General features: G+C 45.7%; 1 protein-coding gene across 1 annotated transcript in view; it reads left to right on the top strand.

Moving 5' to 3' along the window:
* Positions 1-19,539, top strand: part of ASZ1 (ankyrin repeat, SAM and basic leucine zipper domain containing 1) — a 276,440-nt gene that overhangs the window by 55,195 nt on the left and 201,706 nt on the right. The window lies entirely within an intron of this gene.

Below are 19,539 nucleotides of genomic sequence, written 5' to 3'. Positions count from 1 at the left end.
ATACGTCATGATCGGATAGGGGTTCTTGACCGATGACCTATAGGTATGTCATGGCAATCATGCGAGGCACAGGAGCCGTGCCCGCACGATCACCGCCGGGAGCTTGGTTAACAATAGCTGAGACCCAGCATTCACAGCCAGAATGGGTGCCTGCAACATTTAGGAGGCTAGGAGTGAGAGGGGCTCCCTGTCCGCTCCGATAGGCACCCCCCGCGCGGGCCCAATTGTCGTCATGGCAACCTGAGGTTGTCATGACATCATCTGGGTCACTAAGCTATGAAAAGCCTGTCAGACCAAGCTCATAGCATTGTCTAAGAGGCTTCTGTCAGTGAAGTACAGACAGGTGTAACGCATTGCGAGTGCTTAAAGTCCTGGGACTAAGCAAAAAAGCCCAAACACTATATTATACCCATAAACACATACTTTTATGTAAAAAAAAATATATAAAAATAAAGACACATTTGGTATCTCTGTGTCCAGAATGACCTTGATCTATAGAAGTCACACTAGTTAATCTGTTCAGTAAACACCATGAAAATAAAAAGCAAAACACTATGCTTTTTTCATCATACTACCAAACAAAATGCGATCAAAAAGACAAATGTAAATAAAAATGTTATCTCTGAAAACGCCATCTTGTCCCCCCAAAAATAAGCCGCCATACAGCTCCATCAAAGGAAAATTAAATTACAGCTCTCAGAACATAGCGATGCAAAAATATATATTTTTCTATAAAATAGTTATCGTGTAAAAGCGACAAAACAAAAATGACATAAATGTGGTATCGCTGTAATCGTACTGAGCCAAAGAATAAATCTGCCTTACCACTTTTACCACGCTGTGAACGGCATAAAAAAGACAAACCACAATTCCTGAGTTGCTGGATTATGTTCTTTTTGCTTCCCAAAAATCAGAATAGAAAGCGATCAAAAAAAGTTGTGCCCGAAAATGGTACCAATAAAAGCTTCAACTTGTCACGCAGAAAACAAGACCTCACATGACTGTCGGCAGAAATATAGAAAAATAATATCTATCTTAATATGTCACTGCAATAATCTCTTTTCTGGGGAAAAAAAAGCACCTTTTTTAGTATGTGACAACAGTCAAACAGAGAGAAACTACCGTATATACACATCTGCACTCCCATAGGCTTGGAGCTCATATTCATTACCTTAATAAGCGGTACCACATGACCGCTCAGTACAGGAGAGCTGCCATGCCAGGACACCGGAGATGCAGTGATGGCGCGAGGAGGGTGAGCAAGATGGGGGGCCACACATACCAGGACGGGGGGAGCCTCACATAGCAGGACAGAACGGGGAGCTACACAGGAGGGGGGGAGCCACACATAGCAGGATAAAATGGGAGGAGCCACATACCAGGACAGCGACGGGGGGAGCCATGCATACATGGACAGCGATCGGGGGGGGGGGCACGCATAGCAGGACAGGGATGAGGGGACAATGCATACCCGGCTTATACTCGAGTCATTAACCCCTTCATGACCCAGCCTATTTTGACCTTAAAGACCTTGCCGTTTTTTGCAATTCTGACCAGTGTCCCTTTATGAGGTAATAACTCAGGAACGCTTCAATGGATCCTAGCGGTTCTGAGATTGTTTTTTTTGTGACATATTGGGCTTCGTGTTAATGGTAAATTTAAGTCAATAAATTCTGTGTTTATTTGTGATAAAAACGGAAATTTGGCGAAAATTTTGAAAATTTCGCAATTTTCACATTTTGAATTTTTATTCTGTTAAACCAGAGAGTTATGTGACACAAAATAGTTAATAAATAACATTTCCCACACGTCTACTTTACATCAGCACAATTTTGGAAACAAAATTTTTTTTTGCTAGGAAGTTATAAGGGTTAAAATTTAACCAGCAATTTCTCATTTTTACAACGAAATTTACAAAACCATTTTTTTTAGGGACCACCTCACATTTGAAGTCAGTTTGAGGGGTCTATATGGCTGAAAATACCCAAAAGTGACACCATTCTAAAAACTGCACCCCTCAAGGTGCACAAAACCACATTCCAGAAGTTTATTAACCCTTCAGGTGCTTCACAGCAGCAGAAGCAACATGGAAGGAAAAAATGAACATTTAACTTTTTAGTCACAAAAATGATTTTTCAGCAACAATTTTTTTATTTTCCCAATGGTAAAAGGAGAAACTGAACAACGAAAGTTGTTGTCAAATTTGTCCTGAGTACGCTGATACCTCATATGTGGGGGTAAACCACTGTTTGGGTGCACGGCAGGGCTTGGAAGGGAAGGAGCGCCATTTGACTTTTTGAATGAAAAATTGGCTGCACTCTTTAGCGGACACCATGTCGCGTTTGGAGAGCCCCTGTGTGCCTAAACATTGGAGCTCCCCCACAAGTGACCCCATTTTGGCACTAGACCCCCCCAAGGAACTTATCTAGATGCATACTGAGCACTTTAAACCCCCAGGTGCTTCACAGAAGTTTATAATGCAGAGCCATGAAAATCAAAAATAATTTTTCTTTTCTCAAAAATGATTTTTTAGCCTGGAATTTCCTATTTTGCCAATGGTAATAGGAGAAATTGGACCACAAATGTTGTTGTCCAGTTTGTCCTGAGTACGCAGATACCCCATATGTGGGGGTAAACCACTGTTTGGGCGCACGGCAGGGCTCAGAAGGGAAGGCACGCCATTTGGCTTTTTAAATGGAAAATTAGCTCCAATCATTAGCGGACACCATGTCGCGTTTGGAGAGCCCCTGTGTGCCTAAACATTGGAGATCCCCCACAAATGACCCCATTTTGGAAACTAGACCCCCAAAGGAACTAATCTAGATGTGAGGTGAGCACTTTGAACCCCCAAGTGCTTCACAGAACTTTATAACGCAGAGCCGTGAAAATAATAAATATGTTTTCTTTCCTCAAAAATAATTATTTAGCCCAGAATTTTTTATTTTCCCAAGGGTTACAGGAGAAATTGGACCCCAAAAGTTGTTGTCCAGTTTCTCCTGAGTACGCTGATACCCCATGTGTGGGGGTAAACCACTGTTTGGGCACACGTCGGGGCTCAGAAGGGAAGTAGTGACTTTTGAAATGCAGACTTTGATGGAATGGTGTGCGGGCGTTACGTTGCGTTTGCAGAGCCCCTGGTGTGCCTAAACAGTAGAAACCCCCCACAAGTGACCCCATTTTGGAAACTAGACCCCCAAAGGAACTTATCTAGATATGTGGTGAGAACTTTGAACCCCCAAGTGCTTCACAGACGTTTACAACGCAGAGCCGTGAAAATAAAAAATCATTTTTCTTTCCTCAAAAATGATGTTTTAGCAAGCAATTTTTTATTTTCTCAAGGGTAACAGGAGAAATTGGACCCCAATAATTGTTGCGCAGTTTGTCCTGAGTATGCTGGTACCCCATATGTGGGGGTAAACCACTGTTTGGGCGTACGTCGGGGCTCGGAAGTGAGGGAGCACCATTTGACCTTTTGAATACAAGATTGGCTGGAATCAATGGTGGCGCCATGTTGCGTTTGGAGACCCCCTGATGTGCCTAAACAGTGGAAACCCCTCAATTCTACCTCCAACACTAACCCCAACACACCCCTAACCCTAATCCCAACTGTAGCCGTAACCCTAACCCCAACACACCCCTAACCACAACCCTAACCCCAACACACCCCTAACCCTAACCACAACCCTAATTCCAACCCTAACCCTAAGGCTATGTGCCAACGTTGCGGATTCGTATGAGATTTTTCAGCACCATTTTTGAAAAATCCGCGGGTAAAAGGCACTGCGTTTTACCTGCGGATTTACCGCGGATTGCCAGTGTTTTTTGTGCGGATTTCACCTGCGGATTCCTATTGAGGAACAGGTGTAAAACGCTGCGGAATCCGCACAAAGAATTGACATGCTGCGGAAAATACAACACAGCGTTTCCGCGTGGTATTTTCCGCACCATGGGCACAGCGGATTTGGTTTTCCATATGTTTACATGGTACTGTAAACCTGATGGAACACTGCTGCGAATCCGCAGCGGCCAATCCGCTGCGGATCCGCAGCCAAATCCGCACCGTGTGCACATAGCCTAATTCTAAAGGTATGTGCACACGCTGCGGAAAACGCTGCAGATCCGCAGCAGTTTCCCATGAGTTTACAGTTCAACGTAAACCTATGGGAAACAAAAATCGCTGTACACATGCTGCAGAAAAACTGCACGGAAACGCAGGGGTTTACATTCCGCAGCATGTCACTTCTTTCTGCGGATTCCGCAGCGGTTTTACAACTGCTCCAATAGAAAATCGCAGTTGTAAAACCGCAGTGAAATGCGCAGAAAAGCCGCGGTAAATCCGCGATAAATCCACGATAAATCCACAGCGGTTTAGCACTGAGGATTTATCAAATCCGCTGCGGAAAAATCCACAGAGGACCAGAATACGTGTGCACATTCCTAACCCTACCCCTAACCCTACACCTAGTTCTTACCCCAACATTAGTGGAACAAAAAAAAAAAAAGTTCTTTATTTTTTTTTTATTGTCCTTACCTATGGGGGTGACAAGGGGGGGGGGGGGTCATTTACTATTTTTTTATTTTGATCACTGCGCCCGCCATTTTGGAAGATGGCGGCGCCCAGGAAAGAAGACGGACGGACCCCGGCAGGATCGGTAAGTATAAGGGGGGGCGTCGGAGCACGGGGGGGGGGGGGGTGGATCGGAACACGGGGGGGTGGATTGGAGCACGGGGGGGGGGGGGGGTGGTGGATCGGAACACGGGGTGAGGGATTGGAGCACGGGGTGGGGGATCGCTGTGCAGGTGGGTGGATCGGAGCACGGGGGGGATCGCTGTGCGGGGGGGGGGTTGATTGGAGCACGGGGGGTGTGATTGGAGCACGGGGGGAGCGGACAGGAGGACGGGGGAGCGGAGCACAGGACGGAGGGGAGCGGACCACAGATCGGGGGGCTGGGGGTTGGGGCGATCGGTGGGGTGGGGGCACATTAGTGTTTCCAGCCATGGCCGATGATATTGCAGCATCGGCCATGGCTGGATTGTAATATTTCACCAGTTTTTTAGGTGAAATATTACAAATCGCTTTGATTGGCTGTTGAAAGTGAAACTGCCAATCAGAGCGATCGTAGCCACGGGGGGGTGAAGCCACCCCCCCTGGGCTAAACTACCACTCCCCCTGTCCCTGCAGATCTGGTGAAATGGGAGTTAACCCTTTCACCCGATCTGCAGGGACGCGATCATCCTGTGACACAGCATATGCGTCACAGGTCGGATTGGCACCGACTTTCATGACGCATATGCTGTGTCACTGGTCGGGAAGGGGTTAAGCTTACCCAGTTTTCCGTGGCAAAATTCAAAATTCGGTGCCTCTGCTTATACTCGAGTATATACGTACGATATATAAATCTGGTATTGCTGTAATTGCAATGACCCCAAGAATAAAGTAGTCAAATCACTTATACACAGGGAATGGCCTAAAATATAAATAAAACCAAATCTTCACATACTATTGATATGTTAATTTTGTTTTCCAAAAATTGCAGTAATGCTCAGCTCACGTATATCCTGCGCTCTACGCTGAGCCCTTACATCTGGGTTTCCTTGTAAATCTCTGAAATACGTGATTCAGAGGGAACCCTTGGCGGAATATTCCCTATAATGAGACAGATGAAGACACTGTGGATGCCGTCTGACCTTTGATCCAGTAGCATCCGTCTTTTTAACCCCTCTGTGACCTTAGACGTACTATCCCGTCGAGGTGCCCTGGGCTTATCTGACCCTGGACGGGATAGTACGTCATAGCGATCGGCAGCGCTCACGGGGGGAGCGCCGCCGATCGCGGCCGGGTGTCAGCTGCTTATCGCAGCTGACATCCGGCACTATGTGCCAGGAGCTGTCACGGACCGCCCCCGGCACATTAACCCCTGGCACACCGCGATCAAACATGATCGCGATGTGCCGGCGGTGCAGGGAAGCACCGCGCAGGGAGGGGGCTCCCTGCGGGCTTCCCTGAGCCCCCCGCAGCACCGCGATGTGATCGCGTTGCTGCGGGGGTCTTACCTCCCTCCCTGCCTGCTCGAGCCCCGGATCCAAGATGGCCGCGGATCCGGGTCCTGCAGGGAGGGAGGTGGCTTCACAGAGCCTGCTCAGAGCAGGCACTGTGAAGCCTGCAGCGCTGCTAGTCAGATCAGTGATCTGACAGAGTGCTGTGCAAACTGTCAGATCACTGATCTGTGATGTCCCCCCCTGGGACAAAGTAAAAAAGTAAAAAAAATTTTTTTCCAAATGTGTAAAAAAAAAATTAAAAAAAATATTCCAAAATAATGAAAAAAAAAAATATTATTCCCATAAATACATTTCTTCATCTAAATAAAAAAAAAAAACCAATAAAAGTACACATATTTAGTATCGCCGCGTCCGTAATGACCCGACCTATAAAACTGTCCCACTAGTTAACCCCTTCAGTAAACACCGTTAGAAAAAAAAAAAAGAGGCAAAAAACAACGCTTTATTATCATACCGCCAAACAAAAAGTGGAATAACACGCGATCAAAAGGACAGATATAAATAACCATGGTACCGCTGAAAACGTCATCTTGTCCCACAAAAAACGAGCCGCCATACAGCATCATCAGCAAAAAAATAAAAAAGTTATAGTCCTGAGAATAAAGCGATGCAAAAATAATTATTTTTTCTGTAAAATAGTTTTTATCGTATAAAAGCGCCAAACCATAAAAAAATGATATAAATGAGGTATCGCTGTAATCGTACTGACCCGAAGAATAAAACTGATTTATCAATTTTACCAAACGCGGAATGGTATAAACGCCTCCCCCAATAGAATTTCATGAATAGCTGGTTTTTGGTCATTCTTCCTCACAAAAATCGGAATAAAAAGCGATCAAAAAATGTCACGTGCCCGAAAATGTTTTCAATAAAAACGTCAACTCGTCCCGCAAAAAACAAGACCACACATGACTCTGTGGACCAAAATATGGAAAAATTATAGCTCTCAAAATGTGGTATTGCAAAAAATATTTTTTGCAATAAAAAGCGTCTTTCAGTGTGTGACGGCTGCCAATCATAAAAATCCGCTAAAAACTCGCTATAAAAGTAAATCAAACCCCCCTTCATCACCCCTTTAGTTAGGGAAAAATAAAAAAAAATGTATTTATATCCATTTTCCCATTAGGGCTAGGGTTAGGGCTAGGGTTAGGGCTAGGGTTAGGGTTGGGGCTACAGTTAGGGTTGGGGCTACGGTTAGGGTTGGGGCTAAGGTTAGGGTTGGGGCTAAGGTTAGGGTTAGGGTTTAGATTACATTTACAGTTGGGAATAGGGTTGGGATTAGGGTTAGGGGTGTGTCAGGGTTAGAGGTGTGGTTAGGGTTACCGTTGGAATTAGGGTTAGGGGTGTGTTTAGATTAGGGTTTCAGTTATAATTGGGGGGTTTCCACTGTTTCGGCACATCAGGGGCTCTCCAAACACGACATGGTGTCCGATCTCAATTACAGCCAATTCTGCGTTGAAAAAGTAAAACAGTGCTCCTTACCTTCCGAGCTCTCCTGTGTGCCCAAACAGGGGTTTACCCTCACATATGGGGTATCAGCGTACTCAGGACAAATTGGACAACAACGTTTGTGGACCAATTTCTCCTGTTACCCTTGGGAAAATACAAAACTGGGGGCTAAAAAATAATTTTTGTGGGAAAACAAAAAGATTTTTTATTTTCACGGCTCTGCGTTATAAACTGTTGTGAAACACTTGGGGGTTCAAAGTACTCACAACACATCTAGATAAGTTCATTGAGGGGTCTAGTTTCCAATATGGGGTCACTTGTGGGGGGTTTCTACTGTTGAGGTACATTAGGGGCTCTGCAAACGCAATGTGACGCCTGCAGACCATTCCATCTAAGTCTGCATTCCAAATGGCGCTACTTCCCTTCCAAGCCCTCCCATGCGCCCAAACGGTGGTTCCCCCCCACATATGGGGTATCAGCGTACTCAGGACAAATTGGACAACAACTTTTGGGGTCCAATTTCTCCTGTTACCCTAGGGAAAATACAAAACTGGGGGCTAAAAAATAATTTTTGTGGGAAAAAAATGTTGTTTTATTTTTATGGCTCTGCATTACAAACTTCTGTGAAGCCCTAGGTGGGTCAAAGTGCTCACCACACATCCAGATAAGTTCCTTAGGGGGTCTACTTTCCAAAATGGTGTCACTTGTGGGGGGTTTCAATGTTTAGGCACATCAGTGGCTCTCCAAACGCAACATGGCGTCCCATCTCAATTCCTGTCAATTTTGCATTGAAAAGTCAAACGGCGCTCCTTCCCTTCCGAGCTCTCCCATGCGCCCAAACAGTGGTTTACTGCCACATATGGGGTATCAGCGTACTCAGGACAAATTGGACAACAACTTTTGAGGTCCAATTTCTTCTCTTACCCTTGGAAAAATAAAAAATTTGGGGCAAAAATATAATTTTTGTGAAAAAATATGATTTTTTATTTTTACGGTTCTGCATTATAAACTTCTGTGAAGCCCTTGGTGGGTCAAAGTGCTCACCACACATCCAGATAAGTTCCTTAGGGGGTCTACTTTCCAAAATGGTTTCACTTGTGGGGGGTTTCAATGTTTAGGCACATCAGTGGCTCTCCAAACGCAACATGGCGTCCCATCTCAATTCCTGTCAATTTTGCATTGAAAAGTCAAACGGCGCTCCTTCCCTTCCGAGCTCTCCCATGCGCCCAAACAGTGGTTTACTGCCACATATGGGGTATTAGCGTACTCAGGACAAATTGGACAACAACTTTTGGGGTCCATTTTCTCCTGTTACCCTTGGTAAAATAAAACAAATTGGAGCTGAAGTAAATTTTTTGTGTAAAAAAGTTAAATGTTCATTTTTATTTAAACATTCCAAAAATTCCTATTAAACACCTGAAGGGTTAATAAACTTCTTGAATGTGGTTTTGAGCACCTTGAGGGGTGCAGTTTTTAGAATGGTGTCACACTTGGGTATTTTCTATCATATAGACCCCTCAAAATGACTTCAAATGAGATGTGGTCCCTAAAAAAAAATGGTGTTGTAAAAATGAGAAATTGCTGGTCAACTTTTAACCCTTATAACTCCCTAACAAAAAAAAAATTTGGTTCCAAAATTATGCTGATGTAAAGGAGACATGTGGGAAATGTTACTTATTAAGTATTTTGTGTGACATATCTCTGTGATTTAATTGCATAAAAATTCAAAGTTTGAAAATTGCAAAATTTTCAAAATTTTCGCCAAATTTCCGTTTTTTTCACAAATAAACGCAGGTACTATCAAAGAAATTTTACCACTATCATGAAGTACAATATGTCACGAGAAAACAATGTCAGAATCACCAGGATCCGTTGAAGCGTTCCAGAGTTATAACCTCATAAAGGGACAGTGGTCAGAATTGTAAAAATTGGCCTGGTCATTGACGTGCAAACCACCCTTGGGGGTAAAGGGGTTAAGTGTGCATCAACACGTGGTCGACCACAGCTTTCTGCACTTCTGAAAAGGACATCGATGAGCAGAGGCCAGATGGAGTCCAGAGTAACTCTGCTGCTTCACTATAGTGAATTGATCCCTCAGGGTTTTCATCTGAATTATGTCACTTGGAGATTTAGATGGAAACCTCTATGTAAGTGCTCAGCGTAGACTGCAGGATAAATGTGATCCAAAGTGTTATGTAAAATGTTCCCAATAAAAGCTTCAACTCAATCCAAAAGAGCCCCTAACACAAAAAAACAAGTCCCCACTCAGGTCCGTCATCTGTTAACCCCTTTCTGCCAGCTGACGGAATAGTACATCAGCTGGCAGATCCCCTGCTTTGAGGTTGGCTCCGGCGGTGAGCCCACCTCAAAGCCCCGACATGTCAGCTGTTTTGTACAGCTGACATGTGCGCGCAATGAGCGCGAGCGGAATCGCGATCCGCCCGCGCCCATTAACTAGTTAAATGCCGCCGTCAAGCGCTGACAGCGGCATTTAACTAGTGCTCCCGGCCGCGCGGCCGGAAGTGCTCGCACTGCGGACCCCCGTCACATGATCGGGGGTCAGCAGTGCATCGCCTTAACAACCAGAGGTCTCCTTGAGACCTCTATGGTTGTTGATGGCCGATTGCTTTGAGCGCCACCCTGTGGTCGGCGTTCAAAGCAACCCTGTATTTCTGCTACATAGAGGTGATCTGTACTTCACCTCTATGTAGCAGAGCCGATCGAGTTATGCATGCTTCTAGCCTCCCACGGAGGCTATTGAAGCATGCCAAAATTTAAAAAAAAAGTGATTAAAAATATAAAAAAAATAAAAAATATATAAAAGTTCAAATCACCCCCCTTTCGCCCCAATCAAAATAAAACAATTAAAAAAAAAAATCAAACATACACATATTTGGTATCGCCGCGTTCAGAATCGCCCGATCTATCAATAAAAACAAAGGATTAACCTGACCGCTAAATGACGTAGCGAGAAAAAAAATCAAAACGCCAAAATTACATTTTTTTGGTCGCCGCGACATTGCATTAAAATGCAATAACGGGCGATCAAAAGAACGTATCTACACCAAAATGGTATCATTAAAAACGCCAGCTCGGCACGCAAAAAATAAGCCCTCACCTGACCCCAGATCACGAAAATTGGAGACGCTACGGGTATCGGAAAATCGCGCATTTTTTTTTTTTTTTTTTATAAGCAAAATTTGGAATTTTTTTCACCACTTAGCTAAAAAATAACCTAGACATGTTTGGTGTCTATGAACTCGTAATGACCTGGAGAATCATAATGGCAGGTTAGTTTTAGCATTTAGTGAACCTAGCAAAAAAGCCAAAAAAAAAACAAGTGTGAGATTGCACTTTTTTTGCAATTTCATCACACTTGGAATTTTTTTCCCGTTTTCTGTTACATGGCATGGTAAAATCAATGGTATCGTTCAAAAGTACATCTCGTCCCGCAAAAAATAAGCCCTCACATGGCCATATTGACGGAAAAACAAAAAAGTTATGGCTCTGGGAAGGAGGGGAGCAAAAAACGAAAATGAAAAAGCGGAAAAAGCTCCGGGGGTGAAGGGGTTAATGGAGATACAGGGGCTTTCACTTTACCGGTAGTAAAAAGGCTGCTCACCCCCCCCCCCAAAACAAAAAAAAAATCCCGCAAATTCTTCAGCTCCATATGACTCCTCTGCTCTAGTGATGAGCGAATATACTCGTTACTCGAGATTTCCGGAGCACGCTCGGGTGGCCTCCGACTATTTTTTTAGTGCTTAGAGATTTAGTTTTCTTCACCGCAGCTGAATGATTTACATCTGTTAGCCAGCATAAGTACATGTGGGGGTTGCCTGGTTGCTATGGAATCCCCACATGTAATTAAGCTGGCTAACAGATGTAAATCATTCAGCTGCGGCGAAGAAAACTAAATCTCCGAGCACTAAAAAAATACTCAGAGGACACCCGAGCGTGCTCGGGAAATGTCGAGTAACGAGTATTTCTCCTTCGCCTCATTGGGGGACACAGACCGTGGGTGTATGCTGCTGCCAATAGGAGGCTGACACTAAGTGATACAAAAAAAGTGATCTCCTCCCCTGCAGTATACACCCTCCTGCTGGCTGTCAGCTAACCAGTTCTTGCTTAGTGTCTGTAGGAGGCACATGGGTCTGTTTCAGACCCCAACGTTTTTATTTTATTGTTTACTTTTCTGTAAATTTTTATTTTTTAATTAACGGAGTGAAGGGGGCGACGGTTCCTTTCAAGGTTCCGATCTCCCCCGAACCATCAACAGGCGAGCACGGCGAGTATACCTCCCCGTACCCTCTCCTGCGACGTGGGAAGCCATGCCTGAGCTCACTTCAGGGGCGACTGTTCCTTTTATGGTCCCGATCTCCCCAAACCAGCAGCAGGCGACCACATGGAGGCCTAATGCCGGACAACTGGCCCTGTCCACCCGGACTGAACTCCGTGGCTGTACAGAGACCCTCTCTGGCGTCCGAGCAGCCCCCACTGTCCCACCACTGTGAAAGCGGATGGCACAAGGAGGCGGACGGTTCCTCTCCACCTCCCCAACAAACGGATGATGGATTGAGGCTTATCCCTGCACCGTCCACGCTGCACAGAACAGCGCTGAAACCCACATCCGCGGCAGCTCCATGCCGGGACGCGCACCAATGGTGAGTGGATCCATCTTCAGTGGGATATTCACATGCTGACAGGCAGCCTCAGCCACTTCCCTGTGGCCCACCTCTCTGAGGTAACGCTCTGGATGGCTGCAAAAATTTAGTCCCCGGCTTCGGCCGATTTGTAGGCCGCATCCTGGAAGTCTTGCCTGGAACGCCTCGCTGGTGTCGCCCGCCGGCTACAGAAATTTAGGCCCCGGCTTAGGCCTATTCAACATCGTGTCTGTGGCTCCGCCCCCCAAATTGGCGCTTCTCGCTCTCTGCGAGATTTTATCAACTCTGCAGCTCCCGGTGGCCATCTTGGTCCACCCGGCCAGCTCACACTGGGGTGACAGTATTTTTGCATTAAAGGGGCACATCGACTCTACATCAGTACCCGGGTAAGGAAGTACCTGGCCTGGTCTTAAAGGAGCACGACCAGTATTCCCTGGTCTTAAAGGTGCATGACCAGTATTCTCTGGTCTTAAAGGTGCATGACCAGTATTCTCTGGTCTTAAAGGTGCATGACCAGTATTCTCTGGTCTTAAAGGTGCATGACCAGTATTCTCTGGTCTTAAAGGTGCACGACCAGTATTCTCTGGTCTTAAAGGTGCATGACCAGTATTCTCTGGTCTTAAAGGTGCATGACCAGTATTCTCTGGTCTTAAAGGTGCATGACCAGTACTCTCTGGTCTTAAAGGTGCATGACCAGTATTCTCTGGTCTTAAAGGTGCATGACCAGTATTCTCTGGTCTTAAAGGTGCATGACCAGTATTCTCTGGTCTTAAAGGTGCATGACCAGTATTCTCTGGTCTTAAAGGTGCATGACCAGTATTCTCTGGTCTTAAAGGTGCATGACCAGTATTCTCTGGTCTTAAAGGTGCATGACCAGTATTCTCTGGTCTTAAAGGTGCATGACCAGTATTCTCTGGTCTTAAAGGTGCATGACCAGTATTCTCTGGTCTTAAAGGTGCATGACCAGTATTCTCTGGTCTTAAAGGCGCATGACCAGTATGCTCTGGTCTTAAAGGCGCATGACCAGTATTCCCCGGTCTTAAAGGCGCATGGCCAGTATTTCCTGGTCTTAAAGGCGCATGACCAGTATTCCCCGGTCTTAAAGGCGCATGGCCAGTATTTCCTGGTCTTAAAGGCGCATGACCAGTATTCTCTGTTCTTAAAGGCGCATGACCAGTATTCTCTGTTCTTAAAGGCGATGACCAGTATTCCCTGGTCTTAAAGGCGTATGACCAATATTTCCTGGTCTTAAAGGCGCTTGATCAGTCCGAGGAGCCCTCCGCCGCCGACCCCAGCTTTATCCTCTAGTTCCCCTCAGTGGACTTCTTCACTGACCAATCCATGGTTCTCTGACCAAGAGATTGAATCCCTCTGTGTACCCTCTGTGTTTGGAGTGCTCGCAGGACCAATATACATGGTCCCTATCCTACATGGGAGCCGTCGGCTAGCAGGGGCCGCAAGTATTCTAGAAACGTGCAGGCGTCTAGAAACATACAGGCATCTAGAAAACGGAAGTTTTTCGTTTCCTGCTCCCTCACCAATGATTTGATGACAACAAGGCTCTGAATATGGATTGGATATTGCCTGAGCTTGCCAGAGCTTCAGAGACTAAACTCCCTCGAGAGCATTTGCCATTCAATTCGGATAAGCGATTCACTGGACAGAAGCCTCTACGTGGGATGCCATGCCTGGCCTGTTTTTTAAGGGCGATGGGTCCTTTAAAGGGCACCGATCTCCCCACACCATCAACAGACGAGCACACGGAGTGTCGTCTCCATGTTTCCTCTTCTGCATCCAGGCCTAACGCCAGACAACCTGTCCTGTCCACCTGGAGACCTGTACTCTGTGGACATATAGAGGCACCCTTTTTTGGCGTACGAGCTCCCCCCTCTGCATCACCACTATTTAGTGGATGATGCAAGAAGGCGGACAATTCCTCTCCACTTCCCTGTTAAGAGGTTGATGGATCGAGGGTGCCTAATTTTTATCTCTGCACCGTGAAAAGAGGAGATGGCAAGAGACTATGACCTGCTGGATGCAGCCGCACATTCTGCCATGGGGCAGATTAACCGGGTAGAATCTCCTGTGGTATTCCTACCAGTATCCCTACCTGATGGGTCATCAATTAAAAACACCACGGACTGTCAGATAGCAAATCTGGTTCGTTCTGTCTTGCGGCTTCGGGTCCAGCGCTCTATCCTCCCTAGCGGCCGCATGGATTGCTAGAGCAATGGTCTCCTGGCTGGAGACCTTAACTACCTTGATTCACACCAGCAACAACTGGCCAATCAAATCCTTTGAGCGGGAGACTGACGAAGGATTGTATAAGGATTGTTCAGCACAGTCTAGATCTAAGGGATCTTGGTTCCAAACAGGGGAACGAAAAGTAAGATCGACCCTGGACCTCAAACTTCTGACAACCTTTGACATGGTCCTCCTTCTTTGGATGGAGTTCCTCCGCTCAGCCATTACTTCAACAGAAAAAGGTGCAGTTTCCGGCATCCATCGACATTCGGGTTGCTTGTCCTCTGCAAAAATTCCTTCGCCTTTCCATTCGTCAACAGCATTTTCATGTCACAACCTTGTCCTTTGGCCTTGCTTCCGCACCCAGAGTGTTCGCTCGGGTCATGGCTGATGTCATGTTTCTCTTGCACTCTAGAGGCGTGCTCGTCCTGCCCTGTTTGGTCTGTCTAGCCGCCCTTCCAGGACTACGCTGAGTCGTCTATATCTCTCCTGGGCTGGCAGCTACACTTAGACAAGTTCTCCTCATTTCCAGCCCAGCAGATATCCTTTTTGAGGATGATCCTGCACACTTCTAGAAGGATGGTAATTCTTCCTCGAGACAAGGTCATGGCCCTTCAACAGGGAGCTCTCGCAAGGAGAGTTCTGAGGACTTGATTACTCACCCCTCATTTCATTCGATTTGCTAAGAGAGTTCTGAGGAAAAATGGTGACGACAATGGAAGCGGTTTCCTTCGCTCCGCTCGTTTTCAGCAAGTCAAATAGACTTTCAGACAATAGTCTCTGAGCTCCTTCTTTATCCAGGGCCTTTCTCCCAGTTCAATGGTTATTAGTAACTACCAATGCCAGTCTTCTTCTCCCCATCATTGTTCTGGAGATCCGAACGGTAGTCTTACATCTTACATCAGGTCCACTGCCTTCTGGCGGGTCACCCTATCCGAATTCAATTGGATAATGCCACGGCGGTGCCTTACGTCAGTCATCTAGCAGGTACCCACGATCAGGCGCCATGACCGAGGTACCTCACTTTCTCTGATGGGCCGAAGTCTATTATTCGGTGATCTCGGCAGTATAAATCCCAGAAGTAGAACTCTGAACGGCAAACAAATTCAGCCGTCAGGGTTCCGCCTCAAGTCAGTGGGAACTTCTCCCCGAAGTCTTCCATCAGATCTGTCCTTACTGGAGCTCTCCAGTTGTAGGTGGGATGACATCCAGACTGAAGGCCAATGTACTAGAGTTCGTGGTTCGGCCTCGAGATCCAAGAGCCATCGCTCTCCATGCTCTGGTTCTGCCGTGTTACCAGTTTCCATAACTCCCCTTCCACTGCTTCCGAAAGCCTTTCGGAAGCAAAAAGGGGCCCCAGTGATCCTCAGAGATCCGCACTGACCACGTCCATTTTTTGTTTGCGGAGCTAGTATCTTCTCGCCTTATCGCAGCACAACTGCAAGTAGGGACTTTCTCACAGGGAGTTTTCACACGTAGTTCTTCCCTATCGCATACCGTTAGATCATTGGGACCTTATTATTCCTAGGAGCCTTACAGTAGGCTCCTTTTTCATCCGGGCAGACTTTACTATCAGGGAAAGTCGTCCCGTTCTCCTCTGCGATATTCTCACTCTGACGAGTCTTCGGAGCTAGCTTCTCTGCTCTTTCAGACTTTTTTCCCTTATTACCTTCGAGGCAAGGTTGTCCTCAGGCCATCTCCATCCCTTGTTACCAAGGTGGTACTGTATTACCACTGTTATGAGGGCATAGTTCTTCCCTCATCTCTTTTGGCTCCAGTCCACAAAATGGAATAAGATCCACCATATTCTGGACGAAGTGAGTGCTCTGAGTAGGTACGTCGGACAGCGTCCTTCTGAAGGTTGGACATTTTATTTGGGCTTCCTGACGGTAGAGGAAGGCTTCCTGACATTTTCAGGAAGGGTTTAGTTGTTTCATCGACCATGATAACATGGTGAATTCTTTTCACCATCCAGGAGTCCTTCCGTGCTAGATGTCAGCCTATCTCCCTGTCTATCAAGGGTTCTAGGCACCAGGCTTAGCAAGGCACGCCTGCAAGCTTGCGGATTCCCACACTTCCACAGATGTGAGTCTGGGCAGGCGGACTCTGCAGGCCGCGGTGGCGCACTTGTAAGTAGTGGTTACACAGTGCCTGATCTATTGTTGTCCCCACCCAGAGACTGCTTTGGGATGTCCCACGGTCTTTGTCCCCCAATGAGGCGAAGGAGAAATAGGGATTTTTGTGTACTCACCGTAAAATCCTTTTCTCCGAGCCATTCATTGGGGGACACAGCTCCCACCCTATTATTAGCTTATGCTTGTTTTTTAGAATATGACATGCTATACGCTCATATATTGTTATTGATCTCCTACTGCTTTTGCACCGAACTGGTTAGCTGAGAGCCAGCAGGAGGGTATATACTGCAGGGGAGGAGCTAACTTTTTTTGTATCACTTAGTGTCAGCCTCCTATTGGCAGCAGCATACACCCACGGTCTGTGTCCCCCAATGAATGGCTCGGAGAAAAGGATTTTACGGTGAGTACACAAAAATCCCTATATTTGCTCATCACTACTCCTCTCTCATCTGAGCCCCACAGTGTGCCGAAACGGCAGTTAGCATCCACGTTTAGCATTTCTGTAGTGATGAAACCCCTCTCAATCTACGTGTACGTCTCCAGAGTTATAAGCTGGGCACTAAGTGCTAGGCACTACAATGTATGGGCACTATAGTTTCAATTTTCACTCAGCAACATCCACTGCTGCTTGTTTCCAGCAAACACTCATGTAGATATATTCCCAGAGGGGTGTAATTTCCAAAATGGGGTCACTTGAAGGGGGAATTATGCTCTCCTGGCACTTAGGGGTTCTGTATATGGAGTATGCAATCTATTCTACGATGATTTGTTCTCCAAGATTCAATTAGCGCTCCTTCCCTCCCAAGTCTCACCCATGTGGCTATGCTTTACCGTACAGCCACATATGGGGTATTGCTATGTTCAGCAGAAATTGTGTGACAAAGTTTGTTGCCATTTTTACCCATTTGCCTGCATGACATTGTGAAACTACATTTTGGTGGTAAAAATGTAATTATTTTTTCTTCACCACCCAGTGGTATAAAAATTCTGTGACACACCTGTGGCGTCAATATTCTCACTGCACCCCTATATAAATTCATTTATAGTTGTAGTTTCTAAAATTAAGTCACTTATCGGGAGGTTCTGCTTCTCTGGCACCTCAGGGCCTATGCCAATGTGACGTGGCACTTGCAAACCATAACCGTAAAATGTACACTATAATATGGCACTTCTTGCCTTTTGAGCTTTGCACTGTGTATCTAAAGTAGTTTTTGACCACATATGAGATATTGCACGTACATTGACTTAGCCCAATTTTATACAATTCTGTGAATCTCTTGAGGGTTAAAAACGCTCACTACACTCCTCGTTTAATTATTCAAGAGGTGTTGTTTCTAAGCTTGGGGGTTTCTGCTATTTAATCACATCAGGGGCTCTTCAAATATGACCTGGCATCCGCAATCTGTTGTTGCCAAAGTTGTGCTCCAGAATTCAATTGGCGCTCCTTCCATTCCAAGTCCTACCGTGCACCCAAACGGTAGTTTTCCACCAAATATGACATGTGATTGCACAACAAATTGTACTGTCCATTTTCTCCTGTTAGCCTTGTGAAAATGATCAATTTGGGGCAAAAGGAACATGTTTGTGGGAAAAATGTATTTTTTCATTTTCACGGCCCAGCATTATAAAATTCTGTGAAACACCGGTGGGTTCAAGCTGCTAACCTCACCTCTAGAGAAGTTCTTTGAGGAGTGTACTCTCCAAAATAGGGTCACTGAGTTTCCCCTGTTTAGGCACATTAGGTGCTCTGCAAATGCGACTTGACGTCCACTATCTATTCCAGACATTTCTGCGCTCCAAAAGTCAAATGGTGCTCCTTTCCTTTCAAGCCCTACCATGCGCCCAAACAGTAGATTTCCTCCACATATCGGGTAATATAAAATCTGTGGCTAAATGAAATTTTTTGTGGGAAATATTAAAATGTTAATTTTTTTATCTTTCCACATTGCTTTAATTCCTGTGAAGCACCTAAAGGGTTAATAAACTTCTTAAATGTGATTTTCATGGGTGCAGTTTTCAGAATACTTTCACTTTGGGTATTTTCTGTTACATAGTCCCCTCAAAGTCACTTCAAACGTGATGTGGTCCCTAAAAGGGAAAAAAAAGAATATTTTGTTGGAAAAATGAGAATCGGCAGGGCGGTAATGTCATGATGGGGGCAGGCTTTGTAGCGTTGAGAATCAAAAATGCGCTCACCCACCTGTTAGGACTGCAGATTTCTGTTTGCGGTGCTGTTGTTGCCTAATGGCATCCTGTGATAATCTAATGACTTTTGCATCAGGGGACTCATGTACTGCATATACTTTGTTTTTGTCCTAGTGATACTGTTGCTCTTCAAGAGTCTAATTTGCCCGTTGTTGTCTTCGACGTTGTGCCTTTGCTGCTTTCCTTACATCGTCATTGGCATATTTTTTAGGTGGAGCCTTGTTGGTGTTGATATTTGCTAAGGGGTTTTCCCACGAACAAAAGTTCATTTTAAAAATTGACTGTCTGACCGTGTACAGAACATACCACAGCTCCTGGGCAGTGGAGGAAGCAAAAGACAATACTGACAGAGCATACATTTTGTGAGGTAAAATATTGTTTAAAAACAGTCAGTGAAATATTTTACCTGACAAAATTAATCCTCTGTGATCCCCTGCTGTAATGTCAGTATTGTCTTTTGCTTCCTCAACTGCCCAGGAGATGTGGTATGCTCCGTACACGGTCAGACACAGTCAATTTTTAAAATGAACTTTCGCTCTTAATAAGAGTGTGTCCGGCTTCCTCTGCCTGTAGACATGTCGCGCATCTGCCGCCGGGATCAACTGAATGATTTACTGCGCCTGCACGGAATTCGCGCAGGCACAGTAAATTAGACCGCCGCCATCTTTGTGCAGACAGATAGTGACGGTCACATTAATACTGCGCATGCGCTTCTCCTGTACAAAGATGGCTGCGGTCAGTGAATCATTCGGCTGATCCAGGCGGCGTGTTCTCGACAGTGTTCC

This window comes from Ranitomeya imitator, chromosome 4, assembly GCF_032444005.1.
Source record: "Ranitomeya imitator isolate aRanImi1 chromosome 4, aRanImi1.pri, whole genome shotgun sequence".
Taxonomy (NCBI): domain Eukaryota; kingdom Metazoa; phylum Chordata; class Amphibia; order Anura; family Dendrobatidae; genus Ranitomeya; species Ranitomeya imitator.
The sequence above is the reverse complement of the archived record's forward strand: the minus strand, read 5'-3'. Positions and strand labels throughout refer to the sequence as shown.